The sequence below is a fragment of the Camellia sinensis genome, chromosome 4, assembly GCF_055761805.1.
Source record: "Camellia sinensis isolate YWXY chromosome 4, ASM5576180v1, whole genome shotgun sequence".
NCBI classification, from domain to species: domain Eukaryota; kingdom Viridiplantae; phylum Streptophyta; class Magnoliopsida; order Ericales; family Theaceae; genus Camellia; species Camellia sinensis.
In genome coordinates, this window is record NC_138964.1 from 13,266,371 (window position 1) to 13,274,691 (window position 8,321).

The 8,321-nt window shown below is 35.2% G+C and overlaps 1 long non-coding RNA gene across 1 annotated transcript; it reads left to right on the top strand.

The window, feature by feature from the left end:
• Window positions 1-681: 681 nt before the first annotated feature.
• Window positions 682-7,094, top strand: LOC145824491 (uncharacterized). Its single transcript, XR_014366036.1, has 4 exons — window positions 682-895; window positions 3,238-3,318; window positions 3,716-3,835; window positions 6,596-7,094. It is a non-coding gene; the product is annotated as an uncharacterized LOC145824491 (long non-coding RNA).
• The last annotated feature ends 1,227 nt before the right edge of the window (window positions 7,095-8,321 follow it).

Consider the following 8,321-nt stretch of genomic DNA (forward strand, 5'->3'; position numbering starts at 1 on the left):
TTTATTAGTTGCATCAACATCTCTAAGGCTTACAGAGTTTTCCAACCTCAAATAGGGAAAATTCTGATAAGTAGAGATGTTACCTTCATGGAGAATGAGCAATGGAATTGGGATGATGGAGAACAAGATCAATTTTTAGAAGATTTGCAACCTTTTGAAGACAATGTTGATGACCCACTAGTCAGGGGAGCAAGACTATTTTCTGACATTTATCAAAGATCACTACCACAATTTGCAGCTTCAGCGACCAAATTTGGCAACTAAAATCTTTTTAGTCGCCAAAAGTCAGGCCTTTGCCGACCAATCTGCCTTTTAGTCGCCAATAGTCAGAATTTTAGCTACTAACTATTTTTAGTAGCCATATATTAGTTATTGGCGACTAAATAAAAAATTAGTCGCTAAAATTTATGTAAATAGGCGACTAAAATGATTTTAGTAGGCGATTGTGTATTCGTTTGGCTACTAATTCTAATTTTAGTCGGTGTGTATAACCTTTTGGCGACGAAAATAATTTTAGTCGCCAAAAGATAGGATTACTTACTAAACTACCAATGAAAAAAATAATTTAGTGATTCTATGGTTAGTTTTTTCCGACAAAAAAAATAATTAGTAGCCAAATTAGAGAAATAGACATTTATATGCCGACTAAAAAGAATTTAGTCGCTAAAAGTAGGGAAAAAAATTAGAGGGAAGCTTTTGATTTGCCCTCCTGTTTTGATACATATGTTTTGTATCTATTCTGTCTCACAAACACAGACCACTCACCACAAACTAGAGGCCCACTCACCACCGATTGTGACTACCACACCGTCGCTGGCCACCGTCCGTCCCCACTATCGCACGTCGCCACCACCGCCAACGCCGAAATCACCACCAACACTGCCGCAAATCACAGGTTTGTCTCTGTCTCTCTCTGTTCGGTCCTCTCCTGGGTGTTACGATCTGGTTCTCTCTCTCTCTCTCCCACTTCCCCTATTTCCCCATTTCTCACACTTAGTCTAGGGTTTATATAATTTCTTAGTTTATTTGTGTATTGATTTCGGTTATGGGCTCATTGGTTGAAGTGTTTGATTTATATGAAATTAGGAAATTCTTCATGTCCAAAATGGGTTTGATTTTTGTTGTATAGGTTTGATTTTTGTTTTATGGGTTTGAATTTTGTGTTATGGATTTGACAGAGAAGAATAATACCACAGCTGAATCTACTTTAAATGTTTATGTGTCTGACTTTAAAAATAATGTTTAATGAGCCATTTAGTTCAATGTATACTAGATATTTGCTGAGAAGTTGGGTTTTCTGTTAAAAGTTAAATTGGGTTGTTCTATGGGATATAGACTTGTAATCCTTCATGGTTTGTGTCAAGAACTGTCGACTGAAATGTAGTAGCACATCTGAAGGCCTGCTTCAAGTCATAAAAGCTGATTAATTCACTAGCCTTCCATTCCCTGTCCCCCCCAAAACCATTGCTGTGTTGTCAATTTTCAGCCCTAATGAAGCTGCAGCAGGGAAACAGTTGAGCTCATCCTGTAACTGATGCAGTTAAAATTAGTGGGTGTGTTAGTGGCATCAAAGATGCATAATTTGCACACTAGTTAGGTGAGACGGCTTTGGAAAGGTGTGTGACTAGAATTATTTTAGAAAAAAGTGAACAGTAAGTCTTCTCTTAATTAAACAAAAGGAGAATTTTACTTTAGCCCATGTGGTATGGCTCCGGAGCACTTCCCCACCTAACATTTGAAAATAGCCAAAGACCACTCATGTGGTTTTGGAGTAAAGTGCTACCCTGAATCTGTTACATTAGCTATGAAAGGGTGTGTATGCCCTCTTTGTCATTTTCTTCTTTTGATTTTCCTTTGCAAAAATTTAACATAATTTTATAATTTAAACCAGTGAAGCAAATATTTTATCTGAATTTCCCTAATTTTTAATTTAATCACATATTAAGCTATATGTGCACTGTGCATGTATCATATATATACATATACATATAGAGGAGAGGAGGTGGCGGGGAGGGGGAGGGGGAGGTGACTGGAGGTGGGGGAGGTAACTGGTGATGGAAGTCAGAGCAAAAGAATCTTGTTAGAATTGTGTTACTGTTGAGATAAAGTTGCAGTTCGAACTGAGATGAGACCACTCAAATATTGAAATCAAAAATAAATAAAAGAAAAGACAAAAGAAATTATGTAAAGAACATATATTTATCCTAAATTTTAAAATTCCTCCTAGGATTTAAAGTATGGAAATTTTTTTGATAGATCTTTCAATTTCGATTTTATGAGAATTAAGGTGTAAAGATATATATTATTGGTGATGAATTGTTATTTTTGTAATAAGAATTTCCCATGCTTATGTTTAATAATTTAAGTCATAGTGTAATTTAACCATTTAACATATATATTATAATTTATAACTTAGCAAGAAAAATATTTCTTACGATCTATTTATATGACAAATACATAAACACTTCCCTAGGTCCTCACAACATTAGATACTCTTTATGTACCCCGGCTCCCCTGCCTCCACCCCTGTTTTGTGCAACTAAGGTTGGGGAGGGGGACTATTTGGTATAAATATTGGAGCTTTCAAGCAGGCAACCAGCCATCCCTGCATGTGAATCGGGTGCTCTTGAAATCTTCTGACACCCTTTGGTGGGTGAATTTGATACCAATTGGTTAATCAATTTCTATCTTTTTATGTTTTATGTTTTTAGGGTGTTTGGATATTTATTTACTACTAAATACTTCTTAGATTCTTAAGGTTCGTAGAAACTTCCGTTGGATGTATCATGGCTTGAGATCACAGCGAAGCCATTATTTAACATTTTCTAGAGTGGCACAATCTTATATTGTTGATCAGATATGGCCCATATGGGCACAAGAACAATGTTCACATTAATTATCTGTGATGGTTATGAAGTTGATGATTGCTGACAAAAGTGGCGCAAATAGGAAGCTCTTTATGCATATAGAATCCAGTTTTTAATGATGTCACCATGTTTCTTCTCATATAGTTTGTAAGCAAAGCTGCAAAAATGATCACCTTCTCTTTATCTTAAATTACGTTAGTTTTAGTATGACTTGCGGTATATGAAAATATTTCTTGCATCCAAGTGAGTTCTAATTTCCTGAATTGCTGCTGTATTCTTTGCTGAATGTGTAATATATATACATAGATACATGCTTACACATGATTTGTAACTGAGATAATGATTGTTTTTACCTTCTCTTCTCTTGCAGCTGCTTTGCTGAACTAGAGTTTGATATCTTTTGTTCATTTGGTAGCTTTTCTCCTTATTCGATTCACTGCTCCAAAAAGAGGTAGGCGACTCGTCTATATTTATCTTTTCTGATACTAGCATTGATCATCATTGACTTTTCTATAATATATGATATTAAATTTTTGCTTGTGTGATGTTTTCATTATGGGTTTATGGTAAAAACACTCCCTTCATTGGGGGGATGAGGGAGGTGTTATTAGTTGAGCAAACACTAACTTCGTGAGCAAATAACATGTGCATTGTTTGATTTTTGGAGCATGTTTGTTGTACATTTCCATTTATTTTAGATAATCGAATGCAGAAAATTTAGAGGAATACCTGCATCTTTCATTTTCTTCCCTTTCATATTTGCTGAATTTATCTCATTTTTATGCCAGACTTCCTCTAAAATCTTTGATGCGTTTACTTAATATATCATGTTTGCTTCTACTTTGCAGGTACGAGCATGGTTCCTGAGATAAAAACAGGGCGGCGTAAGAAAACAGCAACTGACCCCATAGCATCACCTTCGGGAACATTTGCACTTGTCATTGTCACACCACAGACTTTATGGCAAGGTTGGTTAGAATTACACTTATACACACTTAGATTTACTACAGCCTTCCCATTTAATATAGCCTTTCCAAAAACATTTTGTGCATTGGGTCCATAATTTTGGTGCTGGGTAGTTAAAACAAATCTAGCAAGGTTGGTTAGAATTACCTTTTTTAGGTATCCAACAATGTTCACAATCTGTACTTAACTTAAATTCTTTTGAGGAAGAAAAAGGGGTAAACTTAGTCATTTTCTTCGTAAGGATTAAATGTGGTTGATTGGTGAAGATAATAATTTAACTTATTGGTTAGAACATGTAGACCATTTGATTGACAAGGTTCACAATCTGAATCATCATCAGCTCCTTGAGCAAAATGATACATATCAGTAGGGTCTTTAATAGTAGACACTATAAATTGTTTATGTTTCTGAAACATGTCCATCAATAGTTGCAAAATCAGCATTAACCCATGCTGTGAGAGCAGTGCGCTTATCATCAGCAGTGTGTTTTAACGGGCATTTTCTAGAAAAATGTCCAGGTTTATTACATGTGTAAAAATTTAAACTACTATTATATGTTCGTTCAGGATTTACTTTACAAACATGTATGTTTGGATTTAGGAATGGAGCCTTATTTGTGGAATGTCTTGCAGCATATTTAAGTTTATAAGGTCCACTTGGTTTAGAACTAGCTATGTTACTTTGGCTAGGTCTTTGATTAAATGTTCTTGATCTAGATTGACCACCTTGTTTCCATTTCTGAGTGTTTCTAGGATTCTTAAAGGCTGACCTACATTGTCTATACTAAGGGGGATCATTTAACCAACTTAAGGGAGTCTTAATCTTACTACAAATGTTCTTGATCTGATTTCTTTGGGGATTGTTGGATTTGTATTTTTACACAATGGTCTCTAACAACTCCTATTGCATGTGTCATTCTTTGCAATATAGTTGCAGCATCATGTGGATATTGTATTCTACTAGGGAGATTATTCCATTTATCTAAAATTTCTTTACCTATTGGTCCTGGTAGTTTTTGGAAATATTTGTCACCAATTGCTTGGTCAAAACTTTACCTGCTAAGCATGCATTATTAGCATAAGCTTTGGAGAATTCAAGGACATGCATATAGTCAGTTAAATAGATGTGCTCTAAATAGCTTATTCCAAACAGCCCTTGAACCGTCGTGTGGCCGACACGAACAGCTTCCCCATGCTAAATATGACTTATGACAATTGACAAAATTTTATTCGGACCCGTAGGTTGTGAGTTAGAGTCGAATACGCCCAAAACTTAATCAAAAAAGGGCGTTTTGGGGATGAAAATTCAAAACAGCCCCCGAACCACTGTGTGGCCGACACGAACAGCTCCCTATGCCAAATACGACTTGTGACAATTGATGGAATGTTATTCGGACCCGTAGGTTGGGAGTTAGAGCCGAATATGCCCAAAACTTAGTCGAAAAAAGGGCGTTTCGGGGGCGAAAATTCAAAATAGCCCCCAAACCGCCATGTGGCCGACACGAACAGCTTCCCCATGCCAAATACGACTTGTGACAATTGACAGAATGTTATTCAAACCCGTAGGTTGGGAGTTAGAGCCGAATACGCCCAAAATTTAGTCGAAAAAGGGCGTTTCGGGGGTGAAAATTCAAAACAGCCCCCGAACCGCCTTGTGGCCGACACGAACAGCTTCCTCATGCCAAATACGACTTGTGACAACTGACAGAATGTTATTCGGACTCGTAGGTTGGGAGTTAGAGCCGAATATGCCCAAAACTTAGTCGAAAAAGGGCGTTTCGAGAGCGAAAATTCAAAATAGCCCCCGAACCACCGTGTGGCTGACACGAACAGATTCCCCATGCCAAATGCGACTTGTGACAACTGACGGAATGTTATTCGGACTCATAAGTTGGCATTTAGAGCCGAATACGCCCAAAACTTAGTCGAAAAAGGGCGTTTCAGAGGCGAAACTTCAAAACAGCCCCCGGACCGCCGTCTGACTCTCACGGTCAGCTTTTTCCTTATAAATTGGACTTGTGACAACTAATGGAATGTATTGGAGATGTATAGTAGTGGAAAATTATGGGAAAAATATTCAGAAACCAATATGAACTCAGTTAACGCCTTGTTATATTATATTACTTTCTTGAACATACACACGTGTGTTATATTATATTTAAGCTTTCATACAAGTATCAAACATGCTCATCGTGTTTCTGAGGCCATGTGCTTCATGAGATATCAAGTATTTTTTCTTTGATGAACCATTTATAGGTGTCTCAACATATATTTCTACATATTTCCTTTTATGATTGAAATTTATTTTTGTTTTTATTTTTCTCACATGTTCTAATATCTTGAATGAAATGGCACTGACATACATTAATAAGTAGGGATGGTTTTATATCCAATCTAATGATTCAAGTGCCTTTTGCAAACAAATAATGAGGAAGTTGGTAAAAAGAATACTTTTTATTCACATTGGGCTTTGATATTGGTTTAGCCACAGAATTTGGATACATGTTGCATACAAATAGAAGATTGTTACATTAGCTTCATGTTACTAATGAAAGATTTAGTAATGACTATTTTGCATTTAACAATGTTTCTTATAACAAAAGACTTTAGAAAGACTGTAGAATAAATGTAGAAAGACTGATAATTAATTCATTATGAAAGGTTGCTTCTCACTTATTTTAATTTGTCACTTGTTGCCAAATTCATTCATGAAGTTGGGTATTTTTTGGTCCAATTCTAATATTTTTTTTTTGGTTTTTGTAGATGAGTTTGTTGGGTGGACTTTTAGAGATATTTTGGTATATGGAGAAGAAATTGTACTTTTGTATAGAAGTAATATAATACTTTTGTCGTCTCCGACTTTTGTGCAGTTAACTATTACTGATACAGAAAACTTTTGGCAGCCAACAGATAATTACTGGCATGGTAGATAGATCACCTTTTGTGGTCGTACATATATATGATTTTTTGTCGTGGTACATAGATGTTCTTTTGTCTTGGTACATACATCACCTTTTGTCGTGGTACAGATTACGATGGTAATTTGTACCGTGCCAAATGGTGATTTCACATGGTAGTAAATGTAATTTTTGTATACGGAAGGCTTTACTTTTTGTATGATTCTATATTTTGTATGGAATTATTATTTTAGTTTCGACAATAGTTGGTTTGTATGTACTTGGACTATTAAAGTAATTTATTTTTTGTATACGGATGCAGATTGTAGAATGATTGATAGTTTATGTATCATTTTATTTATATACGTATTACATGTTGCATGGCATACAGACAGGTTATGGGCACATTATAATATTTGCAATAAAACATAATATCATGTTTTTGCCGACTAAACATTTTGTAGCAAAAAAAAAACAAAAACAAACAAACATTAGGCTACTAAAAGTTTTGTAGCCAAAAGAAAATCAAACAATTGGCGACTAAATATCAAACCTTTGGCTACTAAATGTTTTGTAGCCAAAAGAAAATCAAACATTTCGTTACTACAAGTTTTGTAGGCAAAAGAAAATCAAACATTCGACGACTAAAATATTTCGTAGCTAAAAACAAAAGCTGAAGAATAAAAATACTTTTGCCGACTAAAAATTTAGTAGAAAAAAATGTGGGAGTTTAGGCGACTAAATTTTTAGTAGCCAAAAATGTGAAAGTTTAGGCGACTAAATTTTTAGTAGCCAAAACAAATACTATTTGCCGACTAAAATTTTAGTAGCCAAAAGTTGGACTTTAGGCGACTAAAATTTTAGTAGTCAAAACACTAGTATTTGCTTTAGGCGACTAAAAAATTTAATAGCTAAAAAATTTTCCACGACTAAATTGAGGCTTTTGGTGACAAAAAAAATTAGTCGGCGAAAATGTATTATTTAATTAATTTTCCAACTTTTTGGTGACTAAATTTTAGTCGGCAAATGCATACATTTGGCGACTAAAATAAGTTTAGTCGCCAATTAGATTTCCCAACTACTCTTCGGCTACTAATTTTGCGACCAAAAACTTTAGTCGCTGAAGCCTATCGGCGACTAAAAAATGACTTTTGGCGACTAAATATTTAGTCGCCAAAAGTGAAAATTCTTGTAGTGGATGCAATGTTGCTGTAACGGAGCCTATAAGATTTGAAGAAGTTGAAAAAGAGCAGAACTGGATGGAAGCTATGAAAGAGGAGATGAGAATGATAGAGAAAAATCACATTTGGAAGTTTATGGAAAAACCTCAAAATAAGAAGATTATAGGACTTAAATGGGTGTTTAAAACCAAGTTAAATGTAGATGGATCAGTTAACAAGTATAAAGCAAGGCTTGTGGTGAAGGGTTATGCTCAAATCTACGGTGTTGATTTCTCTGAGACCTTTGCACTTGTGACAAGGTTAGATACAATTAGGTTGCTGTTAGCAATTGCAGCACAAAAATGTTGGAAGGTGTATCAGCTAGATGTTAAATCAGCTTTTTTGAATGGTTTTCTGTAGAAGGAAATATAT